General features: G+C 37.0%; 1 pseudogene; it reads right to left on the minus strand.

Annotated features, from left to right (window-relative positions):
* Positions 1-3,659: 3,659 nt before the first annotated feature.
* On the minus strand, positions 3,660-9,070 carry LOC124994176 (rho GTPase-activating protein 29-like; annotated as a pseudogene).
* Positions 9,071-9,575: the final 505 nt, after the last annotated feature.

Genomic DNA, 9,575 nt, shown 5'->3' on the forward strand with positions numbered 1-9,575 from the left:
TGAAGCTAATATAGGCAATTCGATAATGGTATGGTAATAGATAATGAACAAAAACCATAAAGAATATTGATAAATATTTTCTGTTCAAAACTACTAGAAATAAAGCATTATGATCACAGTTCTGAGAAATCTGCAACTTAGAAACAATTATTAGAAACATATATACATATACATTTAAATACAAACAATAAAAACACTCATGTAGACAAGGATAAAACTAAAGAAGAAAAAGAAAAATGGGTTAAAACTATGCATAAACAAGTAAGAAAAAATGAAATTTAGATGGATAATGGTTTTGAATATGTTAAGCCTCACTAGTAACAAATAAACTGAAAATTAAACTAAAGTGATATAATATTTTACACATATAAAACTGGCAAAACTTAATGTCTGTAAACATTAAGATGCAATTTAGAAAAATGTACTGAAATTTAACTTGTGCATAAATATGCATACATTATATCAAAAATCATTCTTTAATTTATATACTCCAGCAAAACTCTTAGACATGTGTAAAAAAGAAAATGTAAAATTATACTAACAGGCAGTGTTTTAAATAAAAAGCAAAAGAGATAGCAATAAGGTATATCTTGAGAAAATGAGATAGTTAAATGAATCACGTCAATAATAAAATAAAGTGTTATTTATCAATGAAAATAAATTATCATCATTTATTACATATATCATCTTATTTACTCAAAAACAGTATTAAGAAAAATGTTTCAGGAAAATACAAACACAATGAAAACAAAATAGTATCTTTGTTATAGGATAAACAAAATTGTTTATCATAAAGTTCACATTGAGGGTACCATATGTAGCAAAGATGGGAAAGGGCATAGTATGTAGGAAAAAGATACAGGACTTTAATTATAATAAAGTTTGGTGTTCGGGGTTTTTTTGGTTTGTTTTTTACAGTTCACACAAACAAAAAGAGGCTGTTTTATTTTTGTCCCTTTTATATCCTATTTTCTTTTAAGGTAGGGCATTAAAGTCTATTCTGATATTATCTCTGGTCACAACAATAAAATTTAATAAATATTCACTAAACAGTCTTACTCCTGTCATCAGCTGTACAATACATACAGTATCATGGAACTGGCCGCTAGAATTAAAATCCATATATTTTATGTTAAGGGGCAACAGCAGCAACTCACAGAAATTTTTACATACGTATATACACAGTCCACATTCAACCATTTTCACATATTTTTAGAACACACAGTTGTAGCATATTACAGTCACATGTCTAAGTTGTTGCTTGATAAAAACCCAAGCCACTACCTACACACAACTGTAGTAGTTGAGCTGAGTATAATTACAATTAATTTTATATATGTCCATAGCAAAGAGATGTATAAGTCCCTGAGAAACAAAGAGTTCACAAATACTTGTTTTCTAAATGCTACCACAGCATTATGTTGGGCAATATTAAAACCTTCACCAACCAAGTCAGATTTTAAAAGTCTTCTGCTTACCAGAAATATTCTTGATGAAAAAAATTACAAAAATGAATGCTCTATTTAAAATAATTCACACTTGTATTTTAAGATTCCAATAAGGCCCAACGCTACTTACTGATGCCTAAAGTGTTTTCTAACATTGCGATGGAGTCATTTAATATGACTTCAAACCACCCATTAAGTTTAAAAGGACTGAAGTGCCTTGCACCCATATTGTAAAAATCCCTGGCCATCCTTACTAGAGCCAGGCACATATAAAAGGAATTCACTTTGGTTCATACCAAATGCCTTGGGATTAATCACAGTATAAAATTAAATGGTTTGAGGTAAATTTTTATAAATACAGTTGATTTTTGTCTAGTGTTAGCATAACAAAAAAATATCCTTTAAAAAATCAGTATGATGTTAAGATACAACAAAGAACATAGTTAACACAGGAATTCCCTGTGTAACTAGCCAGTGGCTATCTTGTTCAACACCTGATGATGATTCATGCCTTATGGTTTCTATTAGACCTACAACTAGATAGTTAAGACAGATGTATCTTTGCAGAGGTTGGTTGCATACTTACTGTTTGGGATAGATGACTGGTTCTGTTTCATGTATAAACTATCAAGTTTTTATAACTAGTGCATTCCTGTTATTTTCTGGGTTTCATCATTTTGTCTAAAATAGGATATAAGTAAAAACTTATATCCTAATTTCATCAAATTATGAAATTGTATCCTAATTTCCTACATTTTGTCTACATCCCCTAACTACAAAATGATGAAATTATATCTAATTTCCTATATTTTGTCTATATCCACCTATCTTCAAAATTATGAAATTAGAATATTTTAGACAAAATGATGAAACCCAGAAAATAACAGGAATGCACTAAGTTTAAAAACTTGATATTTTATAGATGAAACATCCAATCATCTATCCCTTCTCTCAAATTCCAAACAATGAGGCTTACTGAACTCTACTCTTGGAATGAACTTAAATAAATTTTTGCTTCATTCTAATGAAAAATACATTTTCAATGGTTGATAGTCCAGGTAGAAAAAGTACATAAATAATTTATAAGTCAAAACATTTCATACAAAAGGAATGGTTTTAACATAACCCACACAATATCAAGAAAAAATGCATTGAATTTAAAAACTTCTGAAGCAGGCATTTCTTAAGACCATTATAGAAAATACCAAAAAGTTTGGAACCACTGTAAAGTAAAAATTTATACAGATTAAGCTAAGGGGTAAAAAACTATCAAATGTATTAAAACCATCTAAAGTCAAATAAGGTATAACTAAAGTATATAATTTAAAAGTAGGTTTAAGTGCATTTTCTTTGTACAATTTAATTGACTACCACATGTAAAAACTGACAATTAGAATGCAATTAATACAGATTTGCAAACTTTTTGGCCATTATATAAATATTAAAAAGTTAAATGAATTCCCAGTTAAAAAATAAAGGCTCACATACATACTATAAACACACAATGGTCAAAGATGCCCTATAAAATTGTATGAGAAAAAACATATCCACAACCTTTGAACAAAGACCCCCCCTACCCGCAGCAGGCACCTGCATGCAGAAACATCCCACAAACAAGCACCCAGCCTTGCAGTTGGGGAAAATCAGCTTTATTTTTTGGAGTGAAACCAAGTGCCTATCTATAATATGCCTCTGAATGCAAGTGCCTGAAAACTCTCCACTGGGTATAAGCATGTCTTTTTCCACACAATGCTGACCATTATAGAATTGCATTAGAACATTGTGATGTTTACGTTAAGAAGTTAACAGTCTTTGAACTGTCTGAGTTGTTTTACTTTTTTAATTTAAAAATTCTCTTTCATCAATAGGATATCCACACTGCAGATTTGTTGAGATCTATATCATACATTAGGGATGCATTTAAATGGACCATATTATGGGGAAAATCATTTGAAATTTTAAAATTATAATACTTATTTTATGTACAACTTCAAAAACACAGAATTTAAATATAATTCCAGTGAGGCACAAATGTGGCCCTATCAAAACACTACCATGCAATATGACTAGCAAATATGATACAAGGACAAACAGAAAAATACATACTTTGGCAATCCTATACAAAAGGAACCCTGTCAAAACATTCTTTCAGAAAAGAAACACAATAACATAAAACAGAACAACAAAAGGAAAAACTGAATTTTGACAACCCTACACAAATTGTGGGATTTCATCTCAAAGTCTTCAAACCATTGCATTCACTTTAGTCTGGGTCTCTGGCAAGTTGGAGTTACATCAAGCAGGCTGGTCTCCTCAGAGTTCTCTTCAGGCTTACCACCTGGCTGCAAAGGTCAGGCTGATGTGCTGTCCAAGTCTAAAATGATTTCTCCACCTGACTCAGGGGAGTATGAGCTGTGCCAGGAGGCACTGCTGCTGAAGGTAGCTGGTCTCTCTTCAGTTCCCCTGACATTGCTGGTGGGAGTACGACGTATAAAATGTTATCCAGTGCTGGGGCTGCATTGTTCTGGGTGCTCTGGCAGGAGTAAGAGGGTAAGAATCGGAGGACCATCTTTCTGATGCCTCTCTTGTTGACATGGCTGGCTCTGTGTATGGCTTACTGGGTTGTGTGGTACTGCTGAAATTGTTACCACGATGCTGACGCTCATTGTCACTTTTTCCTGGAGTGCACTAGGCACAATCACTGTAGTCTTGGCAGTTAAGTTGTTTTGTTCACATTGTTTTCCCTGAGTTTTTGGTAGAATCTGCTGATCAAAGTTATTAAACTTGGAACAAACAGTAGTAGGTGTAGTGCTCAGTGGGCTGCTTGGTGGGCTGTCCAACGGGCGGATGCCGCGCAGCAGGTCTGCAGCTGCATACGCAGCGCTCTGCCCACGTGAATCCGCTGAGTTTCGACTAGCCACAGCAGGCAGCAGGCGGGTACTGGATTTTCCTGCAGCCTGGCTCTCTCCTTGGGCCTCGGGCTACCTAAGACCAGCACACCCTATGACCTCGTGGGGCTCCTTCCTGGGCAGTAGGGTGCAGGACAGACTGCAGGGAAAGGCAAGGAGGCATGACAGCACCCCCAGCTGTTAGTCTGCCATCCTAGCCAACCATTGGTCCACCTGTCAGCTTGTGCTCAGCAGCCATTGGATTAACCAGCAAATTTGGTACTTAGCCCAGGAAATTCAACTTCTTAAGGGAAGCTCCCCCGCCATGCTCTCTCTCTTCAGGGCAGACACTGTTAGTCTGCCTAATAAAATCTCCTGTGTGAGTTCTGGGTCCAGAGTGGTTTGTCTGGGCGCCTTTTCACTTTTCAGTAGGGGTATCTTTTCTATTAAGTCCTTCAAGGGTAGGATTATTGCAAAACTTGTCTGCACTAACCTTTCTCACATTTCTGCTGTTTCTCTCACTAGTACAGCTTGCATGAAATAACCTATCTACAGGCAAACTTACAGGTCTAATCTTGATCCTTGGTGTATGCCTCTGCATATTGTTTGTTGCTCTATCAGATTTCAAAATAGATGGCTTACTGGTTTTAAAAATATTGTTCATCTTTTGGGATAATGATTCAAGTTCTTTGTTATGAATGAGACATGCATCACATTTTTCCAATGCATTTTGATTGTGTTCTGATTCCTCAAATGATGTAGTTGATTCAAAATTTTTGTTTTCATTATCTGCAGTGGGGATATCTTCCTTTGAAGAAAAATATAGAGGCTTCGTGGAATGTTCTGAGTTTCTTTCTTCTGATGATAATAGAGGTTTTGAAGGACAGTTTTGATCAACCTGAGGTGTAATGCCACCTGCACTACACATAACATCTTGAGGCTGTAGGGACCCATTGAGGATCTTCTGTGAGTAAGTAATGAGGAACTCTACCAACAATGCCTAATTTGAATATTTAGCAAGGGATGAGGTGGTGACAGGAGTGGTTGTGAGCCTTGTCCTAATGAGACTGAGTCCAAATATCATTCTCAAATTTTTGGAGTTCATCTTGTTTTCTTCTGCATGATCTACTACCCTTAAGATGTGCAATGAGGTAATGAAGACTGTTAAAATTTGATGTTGGCAATTGTCTTAGAAGGTCCTTGCTTTTTAGAAGAATTTGGTTTATTTCTATACCCATATCTGGATATTTTTTGTCCTCCGGGTTATCCTTTTTGGTTTCTTGTTCTTCATTAACATGTTGGATCTCTTTTGCAAGGCCTGTAAATTCCTTATATAATCAGAATAAAATAAATGTTTCTGGGAGCTGTCAAAGGTATAATTTTAAGACTCCACAAATGTCACGTGAATTAAATGTTGAAATGTCTACCAAGTGCATTCATTCTCCAAAGCTTGACATAGTTTTTCAGTTTTTGTTTTATTTCCACTAACATGATAAATTCCCTGTAAACACAAGGCTCTATTTTCAATCTCTGAGGCACATATTTGGAGAATAAAAGGAATGCCATCTGGTTCCTTTTTTGCAACTTGTGTGAATTGGGCTCCAAATAATTGTATTTTTCCCAGGAGTTTCTGATGACCACAGATAATGATTAAGTTTTCCAAACATTTTTGATGACAAACAAGGAGATACTCTTCACATTCAATACCTTGGAATACTATAATGCCTTCACAATCTCTGCATTTTGTGGGGAAATCTCAATTTTCGGAACTTATGAATGACAGCTGCTTTTGACGTTAATGTTTTCTTAAATTCTCCAAGGGAATTGGGTTCAGTTTCTGAAGGGGAAGGTAGCGTTCTTTCATCTAAATCATCTGCAGAAGACACGGTTCCACTGAATGGAGTTTGTGGAAGTTTTTGATGAAAGACTCATGGACTTACAGATTCTGAATCCAAGATCTAGATTCACTGCTCCCTCTAGTACTCTGAGTCACTAACCATCCCAAATGCCCCTGATCTTATGAAAGAAAAACCAGTTAGGTCTGCACTGTGAGAGCATCTGTCCTCTTCAATTTTATTACAACTGTCAGGAAGGCACACAACATCCTCTATAGAGTTAGCAGGGCCATATCTAGATGTCTGGGAACTATTCGTTAATGGTTTATTTACATTCCCATCAACTTTTTCTTCTTCAGTTGAATTTAAGGCCTTCACAAATTCACTGTACTCTTGGCCTGGATCATGAAGTTTGGCATTATCAGAGAGAAACTGTGAACTCAAGGCAAGGGAGGCAGCCTGCAGGTGCTGCATTCTGAAAGAGGTTAACTGTTACAGCTTTAAGGGTAAGATCATGCTGGAAAACAAGTGTCCTGAATTGTGTTAAAATTTCTCTTTTGGTATTTTCTAGATCATTTCGTCTTTGTTCAACATTTGTTACACAAACTTTGTAGAGTTCATTTGCTGCTTCTACTTTTTGAAGAGCTTTTTCTTCCAACCTTCGTTTTTTTTCTAATGGTTTGTTGAGATTTTTTGCTAATCTACCACTTGAGCACTGATGCTCCTCCTCTGCACAAAACGTGGAAGATTTTGATTTTTCATACCATCTTGATGTTCCATCAAGAATAGTTTCTGTTTCGAGCATTTTATTTTGTTCCTGTTTCCAAAGTTCCTTTATTTTTCTATTTCATTTCCCCCCCCAGTAGAGACTGTACAAATTTGTTGGCTTGGAGAGCTGAAATTGTTGTAAAAGGTGACTATTTTTTATGTGATTGAAGAGAGCACTGAAATAGAAACTGTAGTGGCATAAACTCCTGTAGTCCAATGTTAACTCTAGTTGCCTCTGTCAACTTTACAATATTTCTGGTGGACTCCAATTCCAAGTTAAGCTTTTTTTCAACCCATGACACTATTATGGGGCACAACTTAAGAACAGACCCATCACCACTGAGAAGTCCAAATTTGAGTCTTTATTAAGCCGGCCAGCTGACTCTCTCACACAATGCCCCAAAAATGGCTATTGGGAGAACAGCCCTGACCATAGGGTTGTAGGGGTTTTTATACAAAAAAATCACATCAATCATAAGTGTCTGTTGCTATGATTTGAAATTACAAACTAACATCATGAGATCATCAACAGATGGGAAGCGGGTCAAAACAACCCTTACCTAGGTACAAACTAAAGAATGGTTACTAACACATCCACACAATCACTGTTCACATGGTACATTGTTTAGGAGCACTTTTTCTTTACATAGGGATTGTCATTCTGTATTGTTAAACATGTCACACTAAGTAACTGATGATGGATACAGAGGCTGGGTGTTCCCATGGAGAAGCTTATTTCCTACATAACATGGAGTCTCAGAGCAAAATGGAGTCTGATTAATCATTTCCCTTAGAGTCTGGCCTATAACATTCTCATGGAGTCAGATCTGTCAGCCCATCACAACACCATGTTCTTTGTATATTGTGACCATGTTTTGGCATATGACAAGGTCAATTCAACAAAATCAGTGTTCTTAACAGCACACGGTCTAATATTTTAGGAGAAAAATTTCGTTTTTCTTTGGTTAACTCGACTGAGTCCTCAGAAATGTTAAAATTATTTTTTCGAGAAACAGGCAGTTGTAACAATGAATCATTGCCTACATCTCCCATAAGGAAGTTTGTAAAGCTATTCCCAAAGGTAAATGCCAAATTTTCAATGGAAGAAAACACTTCCATTTTTGTTTTCTTCATTAACTTCTGTAAAATTCACAACTTTCACTTCTGCAGTAAGCATTTCTGCAGCATTTTTAAGATCAAAAGAATTGAGGTTCTGATGCTTTTCATATATGAATGACTTTTTAAAAACAGCCTGAAGAATAGCTTTTTTCAAATACAGCAACATAGGGGAGAACTTCCTGATATCATTCACCAACTCCTGGATGTAGTCCGGATTAAAAATGAAGTTAGAATTTACAAACTTCTGTCCCATTTCAGAAGCTGTAACATCAGTAGAGTTGGCCTGATACCCAAATGCGTTTTCTCTTTGCCTTTTTCTGTTTGTGAGCAATCACCCTCTCACTTAACAGAAAAACTGAAATCCTCCACCTTTGTACTCGTCAGACTGAAATTTCAGGAAACTTCACCAAACTTCCAAAAAAGATTCCAGTGGGAGACACGGACGTGAAGGAAACCCAGGAGTAAAAGTAAAGAGTCCCCGAACTCCGCAGGGAGGCGATGAACGCGACCGGCTAGAAAACGGAAAGAAACTGTGAACGCTGGGTGGGGAGACCTAGATGAGGAGGAAAGTCTGCCCGCAAATCTCGCCCACGGCTCCCATGGAGTCACCGACTCCGGCTGCTCAGCGAGGTTCTCGACCTCCCCGCTCATGGGCGCGCATTGCCAGGGTCCTAACCTCCCCAGGACCCCGCCCCGCCCGTCCGCAACCGCCTCCTCCGGCACTGCGTGGCTTCCGACCACGGACCGCAACTGTCCGGCGGTGGGCGCTGCAGTCCCGAACCCCGTCAGTCGCTAGAGCGAGCACCGCTGTTCTACACTCATCGCGACACTCCCTCCCGTGTCCAGGACAATGACGCCCGCGAACGCTCACGGCAGCGGTCCCAGGGCTGGAGCTCGTGGCCCCCATAGCCCACGTACCGCCCGCGGGCGCCCGGCCAGCCACCTCCCGCACAGTCACCGCCAGGACCGCGCCCCCGTGTACGCCACGCCCCCTGATGTTTTTGAGTGGCATATATTACTTATTAATGGCAGTATTATTTGTATTAACTTTATAGTCTTGAAACATTGTATAATGAGTTTAAATGAATAAATACACAAATTCGAATGTGATGAAAATGTTTCTAAGACTTTAACATATATGTGAATAAACAACCTAAGTGTGAGGATACTAAAAATTATACTGTTGCTTAATTTGTAGCTGTGTTGAAATTGCCACTACTATTTACAGATTCTGCAGAGAACACATAAAAAATCTACTTATAGATTCTTTCTGAGGAAGAGGAGATAAGTTGTTTTAAATATTTAAATAAAATGGGATAATATGCTGAGACAAAGAGAAATTTAAAGATAAATGAGATATTGTCATACCTTGATTCTAGAAATAATGATAATTTAAATGTGCATATAATTAATTGAATGCAATAAAAATAATTTAATGAGAAAAAATTCATTGTAAATATTCAAGAGAACTTCAAATCACTGACAGAGATTATAACTTCCTTTATTGCAGATGGAGA

The sequence above is a fragment of the Sciurus carolinensis genome, chromosome 10 (genome assembly GCF_902686445.1).
Source record: "Sciurus carolinensis chromosome 10, mSciCar1.2, whole genome shotgun sequence".
NCBI lineage: Eukaryota > Metazoa > Chordata > Mammalia > Rodentia > Sciuridae > Sciurus > Sciurus carolinensis.